We start from the raw sequence: 8,218 nt of genomic DNA on the forward strand, positions 1-8,218 counted from the left end.
AATGCGACAGGTAAAACCCCCTGTATCTCTTGTCCGTATTCAAACATAAAAGAGATTTAAGAAGTTTTCATTCAAATACTAGCAATGAAAAATTTCACATATTTCTTAGGATGCTACATCGTCATTTATCCCCATCTGAACACTGACATACAAAGACATTTATGAATGTGTAACGTTTCTCTTAACTTGCCTTTGTCGAATAGTTTTCATATATAAATGGACTAGGGACAAGAGCTTATTAGTCTTTGGGCGTTTTGTTTGTCTTTAAGGAGACCTGCGGTACTCTATCTCCCAGACGGTATCCACGGAGGCTAGCTATCGCCATGGCAGCCTCATCATAGTTTGGCATAGTCACAAATCCCAAACCTTTTCATTTATTGGTGTTAAGTCATGGATGATCTTCAAGTTGGTGACAGCTCCAAAGGGCCCAAACATTTGCCACAGGATACCCTCACTGCTTCAGCAGTTGTTCCTGAGTGCCCGGGGATATTTATTCCAGCCAAACTCGTCATTCCATCAATGGTCATTGGAGAAAACCTAAAATGCTGTGCCTGCCGAGCTCGTGGTACTCGATATTTTCTGCTTGGAGACTGGCATAGCTGGGAGAGGATGGCCTGATTGGTTTTTTGACTTGGATTATTAAGCAAGCTTTACAGTGATTGGCTCTGTGGCACCTGGAGGTTTCTGGCCATGTAGGCCCTTGAGAACTTCTGCATCACTGGCTGATGAAATCGAATAGACTCCACATCCCTTGAGATGCCCATGACCTGGTCCACAAGAATACCGGAAGTAATCATGTGTCTGTATTGTGAAAAAAGCTGTACCACCTCCTTCTGGGTCATTGTCTTTGGAACACCACTGACATACGAATTTGCGTCTCTGATAGAGATGAACTGGGGTGAGCATAGGAAACTTTTATTGTTTTGGTTTGAAGTCTCAATCCATTCAGAGTGTTGTTAACTTTCCCAGCATCCTTAGGGCCAATGTCGTTCACAAAGCCATATCCCGATCTTTGTCCTGTAATTCTATCTCTTACAAGCTTCCAGAACTCTGTCTCCCCAATGCTCCCCAAAAGACTTTACTTCCTTCTGGGTCATGTTCTGAGGAAGACAGTTACCTATGAAGTTGGTCATGCTGTCCTCTGTGTTCCCAGAGGCAACCGGTGATGAGCACTTGTTTATGGTGGTTGGGCCATTGGCTATGTTATTGCAAGTTGACCCATAGGACAGTTGTGTTTCCATGGCAGCAATTACCTGCTGCTTGGGCTCAGAGGTGCATCTACTAAGGTTCATGCCTCCTCCCATCAGCACAGTCACGGTGGAGTCCCTCGGGTGTCCCCAGTGGCTCGAAGGTGGTTGTAACCTGGTAGAACCATCGCTGCGCCCCTGCTGTGCCAATTACTACTCTCCTCACCTGGCTGGCTTCTGCCTCAATTTCTTCCTTCTTTTCTAACCTTCTGCACCTTGTTCTCAGGTAAATGCTGCCTTTTAAAATTTTAAATAATTGATGATGCTAACACAGGGGTGAATTTTGTTTCAGTCCTGAAGAATGACTAAGTTTCTATCTGATGAAGCTTGATTTCTTTTATGGTTTTGGATTATGTCCCACATTTTTCTGCTATTCTATCTGAAAACTAAAATTAAACGTACCAACACTGCGTTGATTGCAACTCATAGTGACCCTATATAGAGCTTCCAAGCTTGTTAAACTTCATGGAAGAAGACAGCCTCATTTTGGCCATCAGAGTGGCTGGTGGTTTTGAATTGCCAACCTTGCGGTTAGCAGCACAATGCTTACCTGACAGTGCTATCCACTCTATACAGACACTTTAAATGGGACCCTTTGCAGAGCAGTTGGTAGTGGTAGTCGGGCACCATCTAGTTCTTTAGGTCTCAGGGCTGTGAAGCTGATGTCTGCATGGTCCATTGGACTAGATATTTTCACATGTCTTTCAACTTTCTTCATTCTTTCTTCCAGATGAGGAGAAATCAATATCATCCTCTAATTTTAAAATTTAAGTAGTAAGGTTGTGTTTTGTAATATTAATCCAATTATTTTTGACTCTGAGAATCGGTAGCTCCATGAACTAATGAGGGATAAGAGTGCCTTCCGTAATATCAAGAAGGCAACCCTTCTACCAGTAAGACTGAATTATGAGACTTACTGCTGCCCAGGGAAGAGGATAATATGTATGGAGAATCTTGCTGCCCAGGAAGAAGGATGCAAAGGCAGCCCCAGGTGGTCCTGCTGGGCAGTCAGAAGTGAAAAGAAAGGACGATAGTGAGGGCAAAAATGTATGTCTGGGCTTTCCCCATTCTGTGGTGGGATGTGATAGATGGTGTTTTATTTCCCTTTCTTGTCCTCCTGCTAGGACTTCCAATGTCATACTTGAGAAGAATAGTGAGAGAGAACATCTTTTTCTGGTTCCCATTCACAAGGGGAATGTTTTCAGTTTCTGTCCATTGAGAATAACGTTTGCTGTTGGTTTGTGCATATGCCTTAATTACATTGAAGATTTCTCCCTTCATTCCTATTTTGTTGAGCATTTTTATCAAGAATGGGTGTTGGATTTTGGCAGCAGTCTTTTCTGCATTTCTTGTTATAATTGTGTGGTTTTTTTCCTTTGCTTTATTTAGGTGATGGTCTACATGGAATGTTTTTCTAATATGGAATTATCTTTGCATACCTGGTATGAATCTCATTTGGTCAGGCCTATATCAATATATGTACATATATCAATATCTATCTATCTATCTATCTATCTATCTATCTATCTATCTATCTATCTATCTATCTATGCTGTTAGGTCTATTGGCAAATATTTTGTTGAAAATTTTACTTCTGTGTCCATTAGCGTTCTTGGTCCCTCTCTATTTTTTAGTTGTGGCTTTGCCTGGTTTGGGTGTTAGGGTTAGCCTAGCTTCATAAATGAGCTCAGAAGTAGTCCATTCTTTCCTATGTGCTGGAGTACTTGGAATAAAATTGGTGTCACTCTTCCAGATTCTAAAGAGGTCTTTTGTGGCCAATTTTCCTCAAAGTTGGATAGTTTAACTATTATGTGCCTTGGCGACTTCCTGGGATTCAGTCTAGCTAGTGTTCTTTCAGCCTCCTGAATGGTTGCCTGGTTTTCATTCATTAAGCTGGGGAAGCTTTCCTCCAAGAATTCTCTCACTATTTTTGCAGATGACTTCTTTGTTGTGTCTTCCTCCGGTAATGCAATTATTCTAATGTTGTTACTCTTCATAGCATCAGACATCGCTCTTAGGTTTTCTTCAGCTTCTCTGATGATCTTATTAGATTTTCGTTCGGGTTTGTTAAAGTCTGCTTGGCTGTCCTCCAAGTCACTGGTGCGGTTCTCTGCTTTCTCCAGTTGATTCTCGAGGTCCATGAGTCTGCTACTGGTTTTTGTTATCTCCTACCTAAGCGCTCGTATTTCCCTTTGGTGTATGGACTTTTTCTCCTCTATCATTTCATTCTTTTTTCTGTATTGTTTCCCTCATATCCTGTATGACCCCACGCAGCATTCTGAAAATTTCTTTCTGTGGCAGCTCTATGTCTGCTTCTTCTATGCATGTCGTTAGGTTCAGGACATCTTCTGTCATCGCCTTTTGTTTCTCCTGTTTTTTCGTTGAGGTCGTTAGGGCTGATTACTATTTGCCTTGTGTTGTTTTAGAGGAGTCAGGTGCCATTTTCCAGGGAGTCGAAGAGCGCTGGCTCTCTCGGGAAACTTATAGGAATGCTTCTTCGAACTGCCTACAGCTAATTTCACTATGGAATTAGCATACCACTTTATCCTCCTGTAGCTCCACTCTCAAGGGGAGTGCCCCAGAAGGCTGGTGGATTGCCTGCTTTGGTGTAGAACACTGCGAATGGTGGGCAGAATTTCCCTGGCCTGGTAGGTCACTGCGGGGGTTGGGCAGAGGTTCCTGCAGCAGCATGGGACATTGGCGAGTGTTGGCCGAGCTACTTTAGGCCATGTGAGGCACTGAGGTAGGTAGGAGGAAGTTCTCTCAGTCACGTGGGACAACAGAGGAAAAATAGGAGTTCCCCAGCCACACAGGCAGGAATTCCCCGGTAAGAAGTTGGGCAGCGTATTCCCTGGTGGAGGCCATCAGGGCTTTCCTCAGGCTAACTACACAGGGTGGAGCTCACCTAACTGGGTGGGTGGCAGACGTAAATGCCCTAGGCTAAGGGGAGTGGTCTGGAGGTCCGCAGTGGAGTTTGAGAGAACAGGGAAGAGACAAAGAGGAGAAAAAAACAAAACAAAAACTAAGCCCACTGAGACTGTGGGAGGATAGAGAGAAGAGAGGGAAACAAAAGCAACAATATAGCTGATCCCCGATCCCTGCCCCTGGGGCTGCAAGGGTTTAGTCCCTGCCCGGAAGCGGCAGCCGATTTTCCCAATGCAGTATGTCATGTGATATTTTGACTGCTGCTACGATGGGTGTTGATTGTGTAACCAAGTAAAATAAAATTCTTGACAACTCTAATATTTTTTCTATTTATCATGGTGTTGCTCATCTAGTTGTGAGTTTTGAGTGTTCATTAACTTACAAAGTATGATTGCTTTAACTATCAACGAATTGAAGTTAATTTTTAGTGGGGGCCATGTTTGATCACCAAGAGCCTGTCAGCACAGTGGTTATGTGGTCAGCTGCTAGTCAGAAGATCAGTGGTTTGAATCCACTTGGGGCTCCATGGGAGAAAAATTGTGGCCATCCGACTCCGTGACCATCACAGCCTTGAAAGCCCCATGGGGCAGTTCTCCTCTGTCCTGTAGGGCACTAGGAGCTGGAATGGACTTGACAGCACCTCGCAAGAACATAGTTAACAACAGGTTCACAGAACTCCTGAAAAATAAGCAGTCATTATCAAAAGCAGCTGGCACCACCATGCCCATGAGCAGTGCCCAGCAATGATAGCGTATTATTACTGCAGGAAGTGGGTGGATAATTGAACCTGAGGTGGTGCTTCTTGTTTCCCAAGTCTCCGGATGACATGCAGTGAATTCTAAAGTGCAAGTGGAAGGGGACAGTGGACCAGCAAAGGCCTGGAGTTAGAAGAAAGCAGTGTCAAGCCGTGTCTCTTCGTGGCCAGAGGGAAAGCTAGACCTGCAGATGTTAGAGGTGACTTTCCTCATGAACTCAGTGGTCTGATGGGCCAGCCCCTCTCAGTGGCCACCCATCCAGGGAGCAGACCAGGCAGTGATGGTGCAGCCATACCTGTTAGGGACCCACAGCACCCTCGTCTCACCGGATCCCTAGCTTCCCCTGTGCCAGCTCCCCTTTCCAGCCACACACAACGTGATGTCCCAGATGCCATTTTAGATGGCAGCAGGGTGAGGAGGAGGAAACGTAAAAGCATTTATCCAAAAGACAGTCCAAAATCCAGAAGAGACGAAGCCAGAAGACAGCCCTGGTTCTGCCTGTGAACACAGCCGGAGTTTGCTTCTCTCTCTCACGTCACCCAGGAAGATGGGTGGCCCTTTGCAGGGAGACCGGAGTTGTAGCAGATAAAGATGCGACGGGTCTTTGTGTCTCATAGAACATGCACCATAGGGACCTGCTCCATTCTTTACTCCAGTCACCACTTGCAGCGCCATCAAAAAAGGGGCTGCAATTAAACCAGGTGAGGAACATTGTCATTGGGTTTGAGACTCTAGGCAGGCACGGTCCTTCGACTTGTCCTAAAAATGAACGGGGGCAGGGAATGGAATGCCCTGGTGTTTAGTTTTGGTTGTGTGGGGCATTGACTAGAGAGGGCGTGTGGCTGATAGCTGGTTCAGGCAGCGGAGTAATTCATGAGACAGTGTAGGGAACAAGGGCCCGGACGTAACTCTGCACCCTGGTTAGAAGGAGCTGGTGAGAGGCTGGGTAGTTCCAGGCGCCCCTGAGAGGCCATCACGGAGAACTTCTATGTTCTTCCTAGAAGGTCGGATGGCTCTGGCTTTCTTCACATTTAAATTGTAATAGTCGGTGACCTGTCATTTAAAAAATAATTTTATTCTGAAAACAAATTTTCCACAATAATGCAACGTGTTCCAAAATGAGCTCATTTATCTGGCTTTTCTACAAAGGATGATTGAAGCACTTGAGGCAAGATCCACTCATTCATCTCTATTTTAGAATGGAACAAAGCTCTAGTTCGGGTGCTCATTAAGGTTAACAAAATGTATATGGGAAAGCTCTTTTTAACATTTTTTCATTTTTAATGGTAGTCTCCTCTGTAAAAGCTTTACATCACTATGGATGTTTTATAGTAAGACATTTTTGTTTCTGACTTTCTTTATAAACCAACTTTAAAAAAAAAATGTAAAGGCACACAATAAAGCTTTATGCATTTATTAAAATATACACATTTTGGTAAATTTAGATTTTTCTCCTTTGATAGATTGGTATATTGTCAACACCACAGTCGTTTGAAAATAAAACACACACCATAACATATCTGCATATTATTTCTTTCTTCAGAATACACCACAACAGCCCATTGTACAGTGCACCAATGGGTATTAAAATCACAAAACGAGCACATTTCAACAAATACAGCAAGTTCATACCAAGAATAAGAAATAGTGGAGATGACACTAAAAATGACCACCTGCAAGAAGCCAGTTGCGCTTCTCAAGGACAAACACATAGGAAACACATTAGTAACATTTACAAGCTCTACTTAGAACTTTGGAACCATGACATTCCTTCCCACAGTGAGAAGAGCTAGCATGTGGTGCCCGGTCATCAGATGGTGACTGCCACGGGGATCAGGACTCCCGCTGCTGCTCTCTACAGACCCCGCCCCCCTGCCATCAGCCCACAAGGTTGAGGTATTTATGCGTCTTCCTAACATTAACAGTGTCTTTGTCTTGGGAAATGGTGGGTGGTGGGGTGGGAGATTGAGGTTGCCAGAGTAACCCTCACTTCCAGGCATGTAAGTGATTGAGAGAACTGGGTCAGCAACTGCTCAGACCAGTCAGTCGGAGTTGTGTGTGGAACCGTCTTCTCTTCAGCATATCAAAATGGACAGAATCCTTCCAAGACCAAACTTCCCGGGAAATTCTCGTAGCCCACATTAGGAAAACCAGATGGCGGTGGGAGGGCCCCGAGGGATTCCATCCTGTAAAAATCCAAGCTGACTTTGTTTTCTAATCCTAACACAAGGCCATGCTCTTTCCTCGGGTGTTCTGACGTGCATGAAATGTTCTCAAAGAGAAAGAAATGAGAGCCACCTGCTTTCTGAAGCCCTAACACCTAAAGCCGTCTCTGTAATCCCATGCCTATGCAGTGTCTGCTTAATGATTTCTCTTCTATTTTAGTTGATGCTGCAGAATATATATTTACTTTTGACGGGCTTCAACGTTTCACTCGTCCCCCTTGGGCCTTGATGTCCTGGGGTGTGGGAGGGACGGGCATGATTGTCTTAGACAAGTCACTTTGGCACAAGGCAGATACCTAGGCGTTTCAGAAAGATGAGCATGCCACTTAAGCAGAGGAAGAACGGGACACTTTTTAGAAAGGAAGTTGCTCCCAGGAGGACAGACTAGTGAAGACAGCCTTTTCTACAAAGTCTTGGGGAAAACACAACAATAACAGTTAGGAGAACAAAAGGGGCTTGTTGCTATCAATCACCACTCCCACAGAAGAATACAAAGTAAGCTCTTGGTGAACCAGCTCCTGCCCCTGGCTGGCAGGGTGGGGAGCTGGCCTGTGGCCCATGGTTTCATCCTAAACACGGACTCCCTCTGTGACCACCAGTCCAACCTTGTCTCCCTGCTATGAGACTCCAAGGGCCTCTAGATGGAAGGATGGGTCCTCACCAGCAGGAGAAACAGAGGCTCAGGGACAATTCAGATCCAAACACCCTGCTAGACAAGTCATATTCCAAACCGCATGCATACGAAGTGCTGGGACTGAGCCCCAGTAGTGAATGTGGGAGGCCTGTGTTTCCTCTGAGCCTCCTCTCCTCCCCTGAGTCGAGGAAATTAGGTTCTCTCTGCACAACTCAGGGGTGGCCCACTGACTGTAACCAGACCCCCTTCTGGCCTCCTATACCTTTGTCACCCAAGAAGACATTCTAATCGGAAAGCCGCAATTTGTGAGCCTTTGGCTGCCCCTGACATCGTGGGGCCCCGGTAAAACTTGGTGGGAAAGAGGACAGAAATATCCTATAGTGTCTAGGCAGTCATCAAGGTTGTATAACTTGGGTTTATAATTCAGAGAAG

The 8,218-nt window shown here is 45.0% G+C and overlaps 1 pseudogene; it reads right to left on the bottom strand.

The window, feature by feature from the left end:
- Positions 1–238: 238 nt before the first annotated feature.
- Positions 239–1,241, bottom strand: LOC101656790 (annotated as a pseudogene).
- Positions 1,242–8,218: the final 6,977 nt, after the last annotated feature.

This window comes from Echinops telfairi, unplaced genomic scaffold (genome assembly GCF_000313985.2).
Source record: "Echinops telfairi isolate 266 unplaced genomic scaffold, ASM31398v2 ScPeMD7_7420;HRSCAF=8458, whole genome shotgun sequence".
Classification (NCBI taxonomy): Eukaryota; Metazoa; Chordata; class Mammalia; order Afrosoricida; family Tenrecidae; genus Echinops; species Echinops telfairi.